Genomic DNA, 18279 nt, shown 5'->3' on the forward strand with positions numbered 1-18279 from the left:
TTTAATCTGTGACTACTTGAGCCAGGATTTTGAGACATTTGTGTTAACTATTCTCAGGGCTCTTGTCAGTCAGGAACTAATAAGGGTATGAAGAACTAGTGCCCTCCAATGAGAAATCTCAGTATGGCAGTTCAAATCAATTTTGGGGCCATATAAAGAGCATATGGATACTTTATGTACTATAGCAGATGGTAATTATGATTGGCATCACTCTTGCCCTTTAAACAACATCAAAACAATGACTGCTCTCCTTACTCCCTGCTCATTTGCAGAACATCTGTTCCAATAAAATATGCTGTTGCTTCAGCTACAATGGCTAGTTTTAACATAATAGGCTACCTTCTATTAGTCAAGTGGTGTTACAAGACTTAAAGAAAAGAGTTTCTAGACATAAAACCATAATCCATGTAACAGTTACTCATATTTTAAATAAGCATAATCTCACTATCTATTTTGGTGTCAGTCTTCAGACCTCACTACCCGAAGACACTTCTGAGCATGGGAAGGCCGAAAATGTGCAACATGTGAATTCAAAAAAAGCACCAAATTCTAGGACTCCTACAATAAGGTAGGTTTGGGCTTAGTTTATGCAGATGTTCAAGAATAAAATGAGCTTGAAAAGCTTAAAAAGAATAGGCGGGACATGGGTATGGGCAATGCAGTGTTCCACCACTGCATGTATCTCTGGTTAACCACAAGTCTTGAGGAGATGATCTGTGCACCCTTTTTCTCACTTGTGTGAGCTTTATTTATATACCATTGTGATATTAGACTGAGTGTAGATAGTCATTACTGTATAAACAGAAGTGCCAGCAGAGATTTTCTAGAAGCAGTAGGTTTGGGGCATGAATGCTGGTGTTATACATTCTTGAATGTGCTTTTAATCCTGCCTGGATGTTTAGGCTGGGCACTACTGTCTGGGCTGCGTTTTGTAAAGGTTGCCTGGGTCTCATCAGGATGAGAGACATCTGATGCAGGAAGGCATGAAAAGCCAGTACAACAAAAAATCCATGTGCACAGACATGTAGTTCTGCTGAGAATTACTATCCAGTGAGTGCATGTGACATGGTAAGAGGAGGCTATGCTATTTCCTGAGACTTTGTTTCTGCCTCTCTTTACTTCCAAAGTTGCCTTATGTATGCCTTGTTGTACAAAATGATCACTGTTATTCCATCATGCCAGACAACTGGTGTTCCTGACCAATTATATCTTATAACCCATTTTAATCCTTAGCCAATACTGTTTTGTGATGCCCTACTGTGCAGTGTTTGTAAATCCTGAGTAGGTCTATAAGTATTGATGTCTGCTCAGATATAAGAATTACTTGGGCTATGCTCTTTCCTAAGCTCCTGATTTTGTCTTCTGATGGATGAAAAGGAGAATTTAAAACTGCATTCTATTTTGCCGCAGAGAACAATACGCCATGAAGAGATATTATCAGTTCTGACTTGTGTGCTCACTGCCTGAAGTGTGATTGATCACCAGGAAATCAAGGTATCATCCCTATACTTGCTCAGATGCGATGCCTAAGAAATACCCAGATTAAAACACTGGACCCTACCCCGCCCCAACTTCTTCTCCATCTCCCCCTAGCCTTTTCTGTAAGTGTCCATGATTAAAGAATGTAAGTTTAAGCAGATTCAGTGACAAAACTCTGCAATAGGAAATGCAGAGATAAGCTGTGCAAAAAAACCCCAACCCAAAACCCAACCCAAAACCCCCAAACCAAAACAACAACAGTGTTTGTAAATGTTTCCCAGATGAAAAGGGACATAATCTGGGTTTGGATCAGGGTCTGGAAAGGCACTGCTTCAAGCAGCATGTACCTGTCCATTTGTGTAAGTGTGGCCACTGAAGTACAAGCTGCCGAAACCTGGAGCTGGTTTTGCAAAAATGGGGCATGTGGTCCTGAAATTTTTAGATAAAATTTTAACCCATAAATCTGAGCCAGAATTCACTGCTTGACTGCAGGTATTTTGTTGTTTTGTGACCCTGGATACTATTAAAGGCAATGTTTCACACGGAAGCTATTAACTTTCTACCTCATGAAGCATATTCTTCCAAGCCCTTCTGGAAATCCATAGCATCAGTTAATTCTTAAGCCTTTAATCTTTGTATATTCTAGGTACAGAAACCTATTACTTATATATTATTTTTAGCTCTATCTTTGTACTAGGCCTCATCCTTCAGTAATGACTCTCCATTGTGAACTTTATTATTGTTATTGTTATTTTTGTTGTTGTTATTATTATTATTTCCATGGTTACAGTACCACTAGTCAGGTTCTTGGTTTTATTTGGTTTTAATGAATTAATTAATTTCATGTAAAGATTTTTTCCATTAAACTAGTGTAGTTATATTTGATCAACTGTGGATAATTGTAGATATTAATTAAATTCACACCACTCTTGGGCCTCTGAAATGTTGCATAAATTATGAAACCAGGCGGTGGTCTCTAGGTAGACCAAAACCTGTGTATTCCTGACCAAGAAGAAATCAGGTAGTAGAACGAAAAGTCAGAACTTGTTTTATTATTTCACAGAATCACAGAGTATGCTGAATTGGAAGGGACCACAGGGATCATCAAGTCCAGCTCTTAGCCCTGTACAAGACCATCCCTGAGAGTCACACAATGTGCCTGAGAGATCACCCAAACACTTCCTGAACTGTCAGGCTTGGTGCTGTGACCACTGCCCTGAGGAGCCTGTTCCAGTGCCCAACCACCCTCTAGGGGAAGAAGCTCTTTCTAATATCCGACCTAAACCTCCCCTGACACAACTTCAGGCCATTCCCTCCGGTTCTGTCCCTTGTCACCACAGAGAAGAGATCAGTGTCTGCCCCTCCTCCTTCCCTCATGAGGAAGTTGTAGATTGTGATATCTCCTCTCAGTCTCCTCCAGGCTGAACAGAGCAAGTGACCTCAGTCACCTCTCAAGGCCCTTCACCATCTCCGCTGCCCTCCTTTGGACACTCTCTAACAGCTTAATATCTTTCTTATATTGTGGCACCCAAAACTGCATACAATATTCAGGGTGAGGCAGCTCCAGGTCAGAGCAGAGGGGGACAATCCCCTCCCTTCACTGGCTGGTGATGCTTTGCCTGATGCCCCCCAGGACAGGGTTGGCCCTCCTGGCTGCCGGGGCATTGCTGACGCAGATTCAACTTATCAACCAGAACCCCCTTTCCTGTCACTGCTTTCCAGCATATCATTCCCCAGTCTGTATGAACAGCAAGGGTTGCCTCATTTGAGGGCACTTTTCAAGCCAAGTTCAGGAGGTATTCCTGAGATGTGAGAGTCTGGCCTGTCAGACCATCACATGACAAAACTGGGCAGTGCCTGCTTCTGGATCTGAAAACCTTTGAGGCAAGGAGCAGAACAGCATAATGGGAAGGGCTGTCTTCTTCTCCTGATGCTCGAGTGGATTCATGGACTTGAGCACTGAGGAAAAAAGGGCTTCATAATGTCACAATGTGGATAAAAATGATGAGTAAGAAAGGAAGCATGTCTTTAACAGAAACATGAGTGCTCTGGGAGCTTGAGTCAGTTAATGAGTGCAGGACTGTACATTATCAAAGAAAGAGTTATTTATGAGCAAAGAGAGGTGAGGAAGGAAACGTCTCCTGCATCACACATTTTCTTTTCCCATCTCTCTTGCAGTCTGCAACATCATGGCCAAGAAATATACCTTTGAGCCCCAGATGTTGCAAATTTTTCCCACTGCATTCATAGAAGCTGGCAGGAAGCATGTTCTCATGCTTACACTGAAGCAAAATAATAGCACTACTAATAAGAACAAACAAAAAGAATTCCCTCAACCAAAAAGTTGAAACTCAAACTTGTAATAACATAAAACCAACCCAGGCATATGGGAAGCATTAAACACAGCAGTTTCAGTGATTGTGAGAGATGAAACCAAGTGGTTTAGGTCAAGGGGAGTACTCAGTTGACAGAAGACAGATGTGGGGATGATGATGTTTAAATCCTCACATTTCCTTGGTACATCTCCAGATGTAGACAAGGTGTAAATCATGAATGCAGCCATTGATGGCTTGCCAGAGGTATGGCACAGAGAATAAGCAATAAGAAAACAGAAGGCTAATGCTTAGAAAGGGTTTTTTAACACCTATTGCTCACTGTGATCTTTTTTCTCAAAGACAAATGATTGGTTTTGAGGGGAAATTTTACTTTTTATCATCTGACATACTTCAGTTATGCATGGAAGATGTGAACCAAAGAGTGAAATGCCAGGCACAAAGACAGATGTGGAATGTTCATCCACGTTAGACTGTCCAGTGTGACTTTTCCACAGGACAGCTTTCTCAGGCAGCTCTCACTCCTCACCTCTGCTCCCCACCCTGTGCATATTCTCGGGCCTGAATAGCTAAGTTAAAAAAGAGGGAATCCTCTGGTTCCCTGGAATACTGTAATTTTCACCAGGAGAATAGAAAAGAAAAAACCTTAGACCCTGGAAGGCAGACAGCTCAGTCTTCTTTCCCTGAAGTCAAAAGCCTCTGATGAACACTTGCCATTTCCAGCTGCATAATGTGATTGTTGCATGCTCAAGAAGGTTCTGTTTGATCATTGTTCCTTAGAAAATATATCTCCCTCATGAAGGACAGGTTCCTGTGTTCATTCTCCCTGTTGCTGAACTCTGAAGAGAGCAGGGATTACAAGTGTGCTGCACCTTCCTCTCAAGGGCCAGTCTTTGTCAGGCTGTTCCCTCGTGGTGGACTGACAAATTCTTCACAGGCCTAAATGAATGTCTAGAATTAGATTCTGCTCATAAAACCACATTTTGACAAATATCTGGACAGATGGGAGGAACAGAAAATACCTCTCACCAATCTGCTGGGATGCTACAGCAGGATGCGAACACTCAGTATGCTTGTGTCTCTGTGAACCGGAAGAAAGGTACCTTAAACCCCCATTTTCCTTGCAAAGAATTCAGATAGTCACTTGTTTGGAGCTTCTCCTGTGTTTCCCATATTTAGATTCCTATGATTCTCAACATGTTGATCCTGCACTCAGCTGTGATTTTTTCTCATTCCCAGGTTTCTGTGTTTCAGTGGTTAGAAATTCACTTTTTAGGAAAAGAAGTAAACTTTGGGCAGCAAACTAGCTCATGGTTTATTTTAAAGGAGATCAATAACACTACATAGAATTAGAAAGCGATTGTTCTTTAAGAATGCTTTATTATGTATTGTTTTTCCCCAGAGAAAAAAAAAAAGGTGAGATTGGAATCACTATTTCCAATCACATTGCCAAATCACTACCTTTTTGAGAAGCATTTTACAATCTGTACTGTGTCTGTACTCTGTGAAGCTACTTAGAAAATACTGTATTGACAGTAAATTATGGTCAGCAAAGAAAGCCCATACAAAATAAATCCTCCTGTAGTAACTCATATCACAGTGCACTTCTGTTTCACTCAGTCATACATAGTCAGGTAGAGTTATTAGTCTCTTATTTCTTTAACTTTTCATATATTACTCCAAGGTTCTCCATGAAAAACTGTGGATTATTCATTATCCTGTTCTCTACTTGTTAAAGCAAGTCTCTTTCCATGTTGATAAGGGAAAGACCGTCTGATTAAAGCACTCAGATAACCCTTCTCTGATTTTGAGTTCTTATAACTTCTGCCACCTTCAATAAAACTGAAGGTATGCTCTTGTTCTATAATTTTAGGCTGGTTTTATTCAGAATTTTCCTTGTCTGTTGATGTTTTAGGTTGCATCTTAATGCCATAAGTATAACTTTGTGTCACAATCTACAGTTCTGTGACCAGTCACATCAATACTCTAATAGCATGTATAAATACATTTATATTATTGTACAGTATTTTCTCTTATACCAGCTCTAATGACATTTTTTAATAATTCTGAATACTTGACCTAATTTCTTTTGAGGTGAGCTTAAATGATAAAAAAATTAACTTTAATTCAGTAGACAAAGAAGAGGTTTTATGTCCTTATCTTACTTCAGTGGAAAAGTGTGTTGTTTCCTGTTTGTCTTTGAGGGCAGACTTTGCTCTCCAGAGTTGGAATAATGGCTCTGAATGCACCCTAATGAATGAGCTTTACTGCAAACATTTATCACCATACTATCTGAATCTTTCACCAATATTAATTAATCTATCCATTATTTATGGGTTGTGTTGAGACCTCCAAAGACTGAAAGCAAAAGCTCAAGTTTTCTTGCTCCACTCTCTTCCATAATGATGAATCTAGCCCAGCAGGGGAATAAGAGATCAGATGATAAAGCTGTGAGACTTTTTATTTCTGTAGAAAGCGCAGGAGACACAAAGCTAAGTCTTACTGCCCCTACTACTCTGGAAAGTGACAACGAAGGGTAGTGGGCAGAGCAGAAGATGTGACAGGAAATTGGGGCACACAGGAAATCAGGAAACACAGATCAGTGGGATAAGAATATATGCAATGGAGAAGAGGTAAGTTTAATTTTTGGGTTTATGCTTGGTAGTTTTACACTTTCACAATGAAGGGAAGAACTTACAAGCAGATTTGCATGTTCCCATCCCACAGAGACTTTTCCCCAACCTTTCACAGGAAAAATATCATAACCTTCAAAGATATTTTTTTTCTGAAGATCAGTTGATGTTTAACCAAGGAGATTTAAAGACTAAGAGATCAGAGTGCACTCCTTTAGCAAAGGACATTCGGGTGCTATTCTCTTCTCTTGGTTTGTGTTGATGCATCTCATGTAGCATGAAAATGACTCACTTATTCTAACAAATTTTATCCTCACAGACATTTTAATCAAAATCTGTATTTCTAGAAAAAAAATTGTATAAACAAACTTCATTTTTATCTGCATTTTTAAAGAAAAATTTATCAAATGTTTCCAGAACAACTGTATTAAAAAGAATCGGGAAGTTTAGGTACCCAAATATCATCCTGCCCAAAACTTTGTGTTTTTCCCAGAAGAAAAAGGAGGAGAAAATCTAAACTAAAAATCTAAAATCTAAACAGACTGTATGGAACCACTAGACTAGATCCACTAATCTGCTTTTTTATTTTGTATCCTAGTATGCCCACATTTCTAGTGCACCATCTGGTCTTTCAGAAACTGATCTCTCTTTTTTATGCTGTACCTGTGAATTCAATCATGTTTTGACCACTAACTGTGATAGAAACACAAATGCTTGTCTTCAAACTTATATAGTATCATTTACTTTTAAACTTTTTTTTCATTATTTCAAAATACCTTTTTGCAATATGTACCTTAAAGCTCATAGCCCATACATGGAATTTTTCCTGACTGAGGAGCAATTATAAAACTGGGATTTCAGAAATACTAAAACAGTGCAGTTCGTGTTTTTGACATTGGAGAACACTGTCACAGAATCAAGAATCACAGAAATAGTAAGGTTGGAAGGGATCACCGTGGGTCATTTGGTCCAACCATCGTGCTCAAGCAGGTTCATCCCAGAGCACATGGCACAGGATTGTGTCGAGACAGTTCTTGAATATCTCCAGGGAGGAAAACTCCACAGCTGCTCTGGTCAAGCTGTTCTGGTGTACGGTCACTCACACAGTAATGAAGTTCTTCCTCATATTCAGGTGGAACTTACAGTGCATCGGTTTCTGCCCATTACCTCTTGTCCAATTGCTTGGCACCACCAGGAAGAGCCTGGCTCCATCCTCCTGACACCCTCCCTTCAGACACTTTCAGGCATTGATGATGTCCCTTCTCAGTCGTCTGTTGTCAAGGCTGAACAGGCCCAGCTTCCTCACCCTTTCCTCGTAGGAGGGATGCCCCGGTCCCCTAATTAGCTTTATTGTCCTCCATTGGACTTTCTGCAGGAGCTCCAGAATTGAGGATCCCAGAATCGGATCACAGCACTCGAGATCTGCTTCACCAGAGCTGAGTAGAGGGGCAGGATCACCCTCCTCGACCTGCCAGCAGTGCTCCTCCTAAGGCACTCCAGGATACTTTTGGCCTTCTTAGCCACAAGGGCACACTGCTGGCTCATGGACAGCTTGTTGTCCACCAGAACCCCCAAGTCCTTCTCTCCAAAGCTGCTTTCCAGCAGACCAGCCTTCAGCCTATACTTGTGCCTGGGGTTATTCCTCCCCAAGTGCAGGACACTGAATTTGCCTTGGTTGAATTTCAGAATATTCTTCTCTGCTGTCATTCCATCATAATTTTGGTTGCAACCATTAAAACGCAGTCATCATAGCTAAAATGTAACTGTTAATGGTGTCGTGTTTTACTTGTTTTACTTTGTTCTCCCTAATAGTAACCAAATGTACCTGTCTTTAATCAGCTTAGACTCTTGCTGAAAATTACACTGTTGTTGAAAAAAACTAATAAGCATACCAGGAACCATATTCTTATTATTTTACAGACTTCATACAGAAACAAAGGAATATATCTGAAAAGTGTGTGTGGAGTAGCCATTACTAACTCTCAGGAACTTTTCTCAAACTTTTAGAGATTAGATTTCTTCCTGGCAGATGAACAAAAGTAGATATTAACAATTCATAGCACCTACCTGTATTTTTCTCAGTAGCTCCTCTATTCATACTTAACATGCAGAAGGTATATATTGTCTGAAGAGCAAAGCCAATATTAGAAGGAAATATAATGTCATTCTATACAATTGTTCTTCTTCAAAATGGTGCTATTACAGGTCCTGTTACAGCTGGTCGTTGAGGTATTTTTGTCTTTGTATTATCTGAGATCACTTTCTTTTCATGTCAGTTGCAATGTGTTACGATGGGTATAGAAAATATTTTAATAAGAATAGCATTTTATAGGTAGCTTTGGAGATGGAAGAACAGTGCTGGCTTTTTGTTCATTGTAATGTCAGTTCACTTGAATTCCTGACTGGCCAATTATTCCAGCTCTGCTGGAAAGCAGAGCAGGTGTTAGGGTAAAACTTTAGAAGTTATGTCCCCATCTGTCTGTAGTTCTCCATGGTGCCCTGAGGCTATACTGTCCCTTCATATCCACTCCTTACTTCCTCAGTGGGGACCAGTAAATGAATAAGACTCAGAGCATAGATAAGAACATAAGAAAGTTGAAAATATGCTGTATATTCATAGCTGCTATGGACTCAGGTAGCTTCTCCAAAGTCAAAGAAAAAATAGCTATTCTGTGAACAGAATACCTGATGTGTCTCCTCTTCTACTCAGACTTGTGTTTTTTGTATCTCTGGGAAAAAACCTAAAACAAACAAAAAAACCCAATCAAACAAAACTTCTAAACTTTTAAATTCTAAACTTTTTGCTCTTCAGAGAACATTTTTTGGTGGCAAGTCTGAGAAAAGCTCAGCAAATTCTCTTTCACTTCAGTGTTTGCAAGAAGGCTATTCTTATTCTTACTTAAAAGACATGAGTCAGGCTCCTCCTGCCCCTTATCTGGAAGATTTTTTAGTATCTAGATTCATAGAATAACAGAATTGTTTAGGATGGAAAAGACCTTTAAGATCATTGAGCTCAATATGTTAAGGAAACTTCCCAGTCTGACCATTCAGGACCAGTCTGGCAGTCACACTCCCACCACCAGAGACTGTCACTGCTGAGACTGAGTCCTTTCACAATGGGTGGTTCCAGTGAGACCATGGGTGCCCCTCTCGACTCCCCACACATCCCACTCACAAAGTCAGACCAGGTTTCCTTACTGTTCGGTCCCAGGTTTCCCATAGCAGAGTCTCAGATACCTTGTTCCATAAAGGAATTTATTCATGATGCAGTAACCCAGAAACAGCCTGAGCTGGTGCCTCTGAGGAGTGACCTCCAACAAAAGAACCCCTGGGCTTTTATACCCTCATAGTCCAAATGAGCTCAAGTCTTGCTCTTCCTCTGGAGTCTTTGGCTCCTGCTGTGTCTCTCAGTGTCCAATCCCTTGGCTTTGCACCCGGTCTTTGTGCCCTTTGTTATGCAAAGGGTCGGCAGGTTGTCTTGTCTCTTGTCTTGTCTTGGGCTTTAACCCAGAACTCAGCCTGAGGCTTGCAGTGCAGCTGCACACTGAGCTACCTGCACCAGATATAGTCCCCCATAGATCATTACCAGAACACTACCAAGTCCACCAATGAGGCATGCCACATCTACACTTCCTGGGATTTCAATTCTGTAGAAATTTGCGAAGTACCTTTTTCATCCATTGATTCTGTACTTGTTTTGCCTTTCATATCTTAACTGTGTTAGGCCAGAAGCTACATATTTACTTTTTATAATTTTGGGCTTTGAGTAAGCTTAAGTCTTGGGACAGTTACAAAGTGGATTATGCCTCCACAGAGCATAAGAAAAGTTAAATCTTTCTGAAGACTTTTTCTTGTGCTTCCTTCATGGAATTATTCTTCCAGGGACCAAACCTTCTCTTTACGAAGCCCTTCTGTGATCCTGTGATTCTGAACTGGCTAGGGAAGAAAAGGTTAGTGCAGGTTAGGCTGAGTTACAGTGCAGTCTCTGGATGATTAAAGAAATCCTTGTGGAACACATGTATTTTTATGAGGGGCAGACCACTGAAACTGCCCGTTTAATGTAAAAGTCTTCATAAATTAACTCACTGAATTTATCTATGCTTTTTTTACTCTGAACCTAAGCTTCACCACAGTTTTTATTTAAGGATCATACAGTTTTTTAGAAAGTCCTTTTGAAAATGACTGAGTGCAGTGTATACTTGGATATAGCAGTGTTCCTGAAATGGACTCTTGTCTGAACAGTGGCACCCCAAATCTGCTTCTTGACAGCTCTATCTCTGTTGAACTTAGTTACTGTATGCAATCGAATAAAGACCTAAGAGCTCTTTTCCAAGTAATTCGTTTCCTATCAAATACTCTTACATTAAATGTATGTATATGCATATATATATACATTTATACACACACATATATATATATATATATATACATATATACACACACACATACACTGGAAAAAAACCATAGTCCATTGTCTCCAATTAGCCTGGTCAATCTGAGTTCTTGTTTTGTGAAATGACATGTTAGTGCTTTCACTTACTGAGATAAAATATCAAAATCCTTTTGGTAATTCTTACGAAGCGAATTAGGTCTGCTGTTTTTAAACAAAACAAATTGATTACTTACTGCAGAAGGGATTTCTAGTCATAATCTCTCTTAGCATTCTCCCTTTCTGGAATCCAGACCCTGAACACCACAAATATTGCTAATGTTGACTAGAAAAATTTTACAGCTGTGCCACTTCCACTCCTTAGCAAAATCTTTATACTGCTTCTTTGCAACCATTATTTCGTTGGTAGAACTGATTGCTCTTCCTGACTGTTTCCAAAGAGGAAACAAAACTTAAAGAAAAAAAAAATTCTTTCTTCATACCAGGAAATAAAGGTAAAAGGGAAAACAGTAAAGATGAGAACTGGAAAGAGACAGCAGAAGAGGGAGAACTGAGAATTCAGTGTTTGGCTTGGTGGTGCTTCCTGCAGTCCTTAGTTGTTCATGCTAGTGTTATTGTCCTTCCTGTTCATTTTTGGTTTTGAAGAGTTTATTTTCTCCAGTGGTTTATCTTGTGAAGGCAACTCATCTGTTGGCCAAACTGAGAAACAAGGAGGGGACGGTAATGTACAGGCAGCAGAGGGGAAAGCAAAGGTCGTGGCTGCTGGCAACATCCTGGGTCAGTAGAAACTCTGGTGGCACTTCATACAACAAGAGCAGGAGAACACTGTCTTGGGTGGGTTGTGTTGCTGAGTTGTGTGCTAAGATCTGATATTTAATGAACGTAATTAGATAAATAATTCAGGTCAATCAATTAAATAGATCAATTAATTAACCAATGAATTAGATCAATCAATAATCAATCACAATTAGATGCCGCTTGCCAAACTGCAGAGGAACATTCTCTATTGCAATATGGCATGTAGTAATAAAGAAAGAGTGAAGGCCAAGAAGGTTACATACACCTCCTGGTGCACACAACCACGAACTAGTGACACAACCATGCACTGCAGCAGAGCTGCAAGTGGACACCATTTGCAAGAGGTTCAGGAGAGTTTAACACAATCTCAGTAGTCCTGACAGACTATTCTGTGTCAGACAGCAGAAACATTGGGGCTGATGGTAATCCTCTTGAGCAGTCTCAGTTATACATTTTACTACTCTAGGGAGATTGTCTAGGTTTGGAAAAGGTCATTGCCAGGGAAAGGTGACCTTGGGTCCAAGAGGAAAAAGTTGAGCCTGTCCAGACAAGGGGAATTTCTAGGGTGTTACAGGCTATGGTGGACAAGAAGAGGGTTAAAAGCAGACCTTGGAGGTCTCAACCAGGAAAGGTAGGGACTTCCCAGGCACCAGAGTGAAGAGTCCATTGTGATTGGGCTCAAACCTGCAATAGATCTACTGAAGAAAAAGGATCTGTTCACAGGGACAATGCTGGCAGAAGAGCTGCATGTGAACACTTCGTATTTCTACTGTCTGACTTAATAATTTTGAATTTCCTTGGAAAAGGAATTTTCCTAAATCATATTTTAACATAATCTGTCTGAAGTGAAAATCCTTTTGTACCTTAGGGGGAGTAGGTCGTGATGGGTAGTTTAGCTAGACCAGTCTCAAGGCCCAGGCTGATCTGGCATGCTAACATGATCCCAAATGATAGACAAGAACCAGAAACTCAGAGTTTGTACTAATTTTTACTTATGTTGTAATGCACCTTCAGGTCTAGTTTTCCAGTGATTCAGACCAAAGATTCACTAAAGCATGTACAGGTTCCCAGGCAGCCTGCATATCTTTTCCATACAAACCAGTAGTATACAGCATCAGGGTGTTTCCACCTAACATCTGGGAGACAGGTGAAGCATTCTTCTGGATTTGGGCTCTGGAAACCTGCATCTCCTTGTCTGGATACAGCCAGTGCCATCAGCAACACCTCCAGCTTGAGCAAAGAGGTGCAGTGGGGTGTGCACATGGTGCACTTCACATTACAATCACAAAGGCTCTTCTCTGGAAGAGCAGGACAGAACACTTCTGCGTTACTCAGGATTTTGGGGAGAAATTTTCCGCAACACAAAACCTGTGGGATATCTTACTTCTACAGCAAAGTTAAAAAAGCACACAAGCCAGAATTTTGCCAGAGGTTATGCATGTGGGGCAATTTCCCACGAGAAAAAAAGGAATCTGGTAGGTTGGCATGTGTAATACATAATACATGTTTCCAAGCTGAATGTTTTGCTCCAGCACTAAACAGTTTGCACAAGAAAAGGGATCATTTTAATGATACTGTTTTGCTCTGACCATCAAGAGGTTCTTTTGAGTTTAAAGAAAAACTGGGCCAGATGGTGGTTTTCTTCTTAAATTAAAAATAAATACACAGAAAAATAAATAAATAATCATTCTCTTGTATATAATTATCAAATAACTTCAATGGCCTTTTAAGGGTAGTTCAGAGTCTTTAGGCCTAAGACAATTTCAAACTACAAAATTCAATCTGGACAAATCAGACTATGAAAACAATGCTGTTATTTGCTGATGACATAGGAAAGTGAGCACTTTGAAATCTTATTTAAAAAAGAAGCCAGTATGCTTAAGAAAGGGAAGTTTAACAGAAAAGGAAGCCTTAGCCAAACAAAGAAAAACCTGTCCATCCTGCTTTTACAGTAAAGGAAGCCTATAAACACTAGTAGTTCATTGATGAGCTACTGGTCCAAGGAAAACTTGAAATACCTGGTGGAAGAAAGACTGATTTGGTAATCTCTTTTGCGAGAAAAGAAAAAAATCCTGTTATGTGAACAGATTTCAAAGCGAAAAAATTATCTTCAGTCTTTCAAGATAACCTTCACCTCCTGGAAAGCCCCTGAGTTTGGCTTGGAGAAGATGGCAATTAAGATGTGAGTTAGGTGCATTATTATTGTGCCCACACTGATTAGCAGTCAAAAAGAAATAAAGAAATAAAGGAAGTTTTTATTCTTACTAGCAGTGATTGAAAAGTGTGCTTAGGTTGTTGCCTCTTTTTAAGGCTGAGGGGTTATTGCTGCTGCAGCTAACCCAGCCTGTGGCAATGAACTTGCCATATACAGTATGGGAAAAGTCCTGTCAGAGATGGACTAGTGAGGAAAACAGCTCAAACCTTATGGAAACAGAAGGTTTTACTGTAGTTTAAACATGTCTCAACATGTTTGTGTATTTTCTGCAGTGTCACTGTCTCCCAGACACCCCCTGTGAAGCTATTGTCTCCCACACAGGGTGTCCTGAGGTGTTTCTCATTGGTCCCTTGTTAACCCCTTCCTATTGGCTGTTGACCCCTTACCTGATGGTTTTTTCTGTGTGACCCTGAACTTGTGATTGGTTCCCCTTCGACCCTCCTAAAAGCCTTATAAACCCCTTCCCAACAATAAACTCCCTCTTGCCTCCTCTCCACGCCCGGTGTGCTGTCTCTGTGCCTGCCATGGAGCCACGTGGGTTCTGGGGGGAGGGGAGGGCACCTCTCCCCTCCAGGCTTGGGGCCTGAAAAACCCTGTCGCTGGAGTTCCCTTCCCCGTCCACCAAGACGTCGGAAATGGTTCTTCAGATGGAGAAGGAACTAGAGCTGGGCTCCCCCACGTCGTGGGTGGGGAAAGGGATCCAGAACTGGTGCCTCGTGTGACGCCTGAGCTTGGACCAGGCTATCTGCTAATTTGTCATTAGGGCTAATATCTTTGCAAGCCTTTACCATATCCATGGGGGTAGGGTCACGAAGGTTTCTGAGTATTTGTTGACACTGTGCATTTGAATTGGAGATAGCTAGCTTCAAGAACAGAGCATCTTGTGCGTCTTTCACCTTTATTTGTTTTTCTATAGATTCTTTTAATCGTTCTGCAAAGTCAATAAAAGATTCATCAGGCTTTTGAATTATATTATGGAAAGGTGGAGTTGTTTCAGAAGCTTCAGCTACTGATTGTAGTGCCTGTAATGCCATATTTTTAGTAGCAATTAGGTCTTGTTTTGGAATTTGGGCCTGATCTGTATTTGCAGAATAAGGACCTTCACCAAAAAGCATTTGTATGGTAGTTTTTATAGGTCTACATGTAGTAGAGCTAGTTTCATGAGCATATTTTCTAATTAAAGCTTGCCATTCATCTAAAAACAATGATACCTGTACTTTATTTAGCAAAGCTCTCATGATATCTTTTAAATCACCAGCCCAAACTTGTGTCCCATGGGACACGCAGCTGCACAGCAGCCGAGGTCCTACCAAGGACCAGGGCAGATGTGTGCCCAGGGCAGAAGTGTGAAAACCAAGTTGCTCTGGTGCCCTCATATGTAAACAATTGGTGCATACGGTGAGAACCTGCTCGTGCATAGTAGGAGCTGAGGCAGGGGAATCAGAGCTGAAGTAAAGTGTTCAGTAACTGAACGAGGTGAACAAAACTTGAGATGGACAATGATGGGAGACCTTTGAGCACAAATACACTCATAGTGAAGTAATCTCCTTCATGTGGTTAGCATTGGCTAGGGAAAGGCATTGCTTTTGGTAGTGTAGCAAAACTGGAGGAAATAAGGAAAAGGCAAATAGGAATAAGCTGTTGGGAGGAGCTTGGAGGAAGACCAAGGGTGGAAGGATGGCAAAAATGTGAGTCTGAATTCAGAGAGCGTAGAGAATAAATTTTAAAATCATGAGGGAAAAAAAGTAAAAGAATGGATCCTTAACTGGCAGGAGTGTGGATGCCAACCGACAGCAGTGATGCCGACTTGCATGCCCAAGATCATCAGAATTCTGAAGGGTCATCCTGCCCTACAGACATGCTGTCCAGATTTGGTGTAAAGGGAAATAGATTTGCACTTCCATACTTAGAGAACTGTAATTCAGTAGTGCTCAGGTATGTGATTCATTAGACTTAAGAGCTGTAATTAATAACTTTATTGTCAAGCGTAATAGTCTGCATTATTATATAATTGTTATGATTGCCAAGATAATGTATTCTTTTGCTTCTCTACCAATTTCCTCGTGGTTTGCTCATTAATCAATAAACATCTTAATCAGTTGGCATCAGTTGCAGTGCAGTCTCTGAATTAGCTGTGGCAGTGTGATACTGTGGCTGCAAAGTACTGTTGGAAGGGATGTTGTCTTTCAAAGGCTAAATGTGTATCTGGGGGATCATAAGAGTCTCACAGAGCAACCATCTTCTGATGAGGTCCATCTTCACTATGGTGCCTCCCACTTGTCTTCTGCAGTCAGGAGCAAGTATAACCTCATATATATATATATATATACAAGCGAAGTAAGACTAAGCCTTCATCTCACTGTTTTAAAAATTTGTGCTGCTCTTAAAATGAAGATGTCTTTTTGCCATGAGCAAACTTCAGCTAATGATGCATTTGGGAGTGAACGTAAGCTGTCATGCAAGGCAACACACAAACAAACCCCCAGTCGTTTCTTGTTCCTCAGGCAACATTTAGCAGCATTTCATTCAACATCAGATGCTACATTATTCTAGAGACTCTTTTATCAACTGCTGTAATGATGATTGCCCCATGGACATTCATAATAGTGCCTAGAGAGGGGCACTCTGTTGTTGGGACATGAAGTGGCTCAATTGACTTCATCTGGCTTTTTCTCATTTGTGTTAGCCAGGAGATGACCTGTTCTGTCTTTACATATTTTCTTACACTCCTTACAGTCTCAATTATGCAGCCTTTGAGTTAAAATTATGCCACAAATACAAATTTGTGGTATCTGTGCTAAATGCTTCAGTTAGGTTTTAGTTTTCCGCTTTTAAGGACCGTGTTTTTTTTTTTAAAGTGAAGAATAATTTCAAATATTAAAAAAATATTTATAGTCTTTTAAAAACTTCAATATAGTCTTAAAGACTTACAATTTTTAAGAGATTGATAAAGACCACAAAAAATGACGCAATGACAAGGAAGAGAGGTTCATGAGAATTACCTGAGCAAGAAGCACAGGTGTATTTAATACAGGTTGGCTGCCTATAATTTCCCTTCTACTAGACGGTCTTTGGATTATAGGATCCTTAACTTGCTACATGAAGTATCTTCTTTTAATGCTACTTACAGTGAAATTTATAAATAAATACTTATTCAATGTTGACTTTAATGCATGCTTTTCCCTTTCTTTGGGGTACTGTTAATGATTTGCATGCAGTTAGGAAAAAAGCACCCCGGTCAGAAAAAAAAAAGGTGCATCTTTAGCAGCAGCAGTAGTCTTAGGTAAGCACATGTAAACTCAGACATATTCTCCTCTAGCCTCTGCTATTTGGAGTTTCTAGATACCTTGGTTTCTCATAGGCTGTAATCCAGCCACACCTCATTGCAAAGTTTTACAGCCAGACTTTGTGTCAATCCTTTGATACAAATTCATGGCACACTGACAGAAGTATTTCATTGGGAAAAGACTAAGTTAAAGTATTGATAAAGAAGAATTTAAACCTTGAGTTTATACACATCTTTTATGGGCAAGGGAGTGAAAATATCTAAACTGAGAGTCATAATCATTAAACAGCCAATAAAAACATAAACAGCTGGTACAAAAAGTAAAATATGAATGTGTGTGTGTATACATATAAACTGATTCAAAGAGTGATAGTAGTTAATTAGAGACTTTGTGACTTCATTTCTTTAGATCAGCTAATAACCAGTGGCTGGTAGAGATGCTTACCATGAAATCACATGAACAACAAAAAGACATAAAGAATTTCATCACATGTGTTGTCACAAAGTTGTGTAAACTTTTGGAAGTATTTTTCCTATTTCAGTATCCAAAAGAACAGACTTTGTGAAACAGAAGAAAAAAATTGCTTACATTTAAAAATATTTTTAAGAGAAGTGGCAACTTATCATCATCCTTCAACAGTCTGTCTGTTTTGCACTCAGCTGTAAAGATAAGTGTGGACTTCTGTAAGAAGAATGTCCCTTAATGAATGATATCATTTGCGTAGTGTGCATGTGGTCTTCTATAATTTTTTAAATCCTTAATGCAATTTTTTATAACAAAAGGGGATAGTTATTATATGAGAGATCACAAAACTCTCTGCTTCTACTATAATGAGGATCATGTATAAATTGTGTAAAGATTTTCTTTGTAGTTCTGCGTAATTTCTAAATCATATATGAAACTTTTTTTTTTGGGTGATAATAGAAGCAAATAACATTCTTGCCCTTTAATCCAAATGGTTGTCCAGAAGGCAGTAAACTCTGCCTTCAAGAACTGGATTTGTAACTCTTGCTTCATACTTTTTCTTACAAAAATACACATTCCATAAAATTCAGAGCTTGGTGTGTCTTCCTACAATGAATGAAATAGTTCAACCTCTGCATGACCTAGCTCTGATCTGCTATCAGCCTTAGGCAGCTTCTCT

The 18279-nt window shown here is 39.9% G+C and overlaps 1 long non-coding RNA gene across 1 annotated transcript in view; it reads left to right on the forward strand.

Annotated features, from left to right (window-relative positions):
* Positions 1–511: 511 nt before the first annotated feature.
* Positions 512–18279, forward strand: part of LOC120324806 — a 58747-nt gene continuing 40979 nt past the window's right edge. The window contains exons 1-2 of the long non-coding RNA XR_005566414.1: positions 512–568; positions 1411–1494. This is a non-coding gene — a long non-coding RNA (uncharacterized LOC120324806). The remainder of the gene's footprint in view (positions 569–1410; positions 1495–18279) is intronic.

The sequence above is a fragment of the Pipra filicauda genome, unplaced genomic scaffold (assembly GCF_003945595.2).
Source record: "Pipra filicauda isolate LSUMZ 115617 unplaced genomic scaffold, ASM394559v2 scaffold710_size265825_pilon, whole genome shotgun sequence".
Classification (NCBI taxonomy): domain Eukaryota; kingdom Metazoa; phylum Chordata; class Aves; order Passeriformes; family Pipridae; genus Pipra; species Pipra filicauda.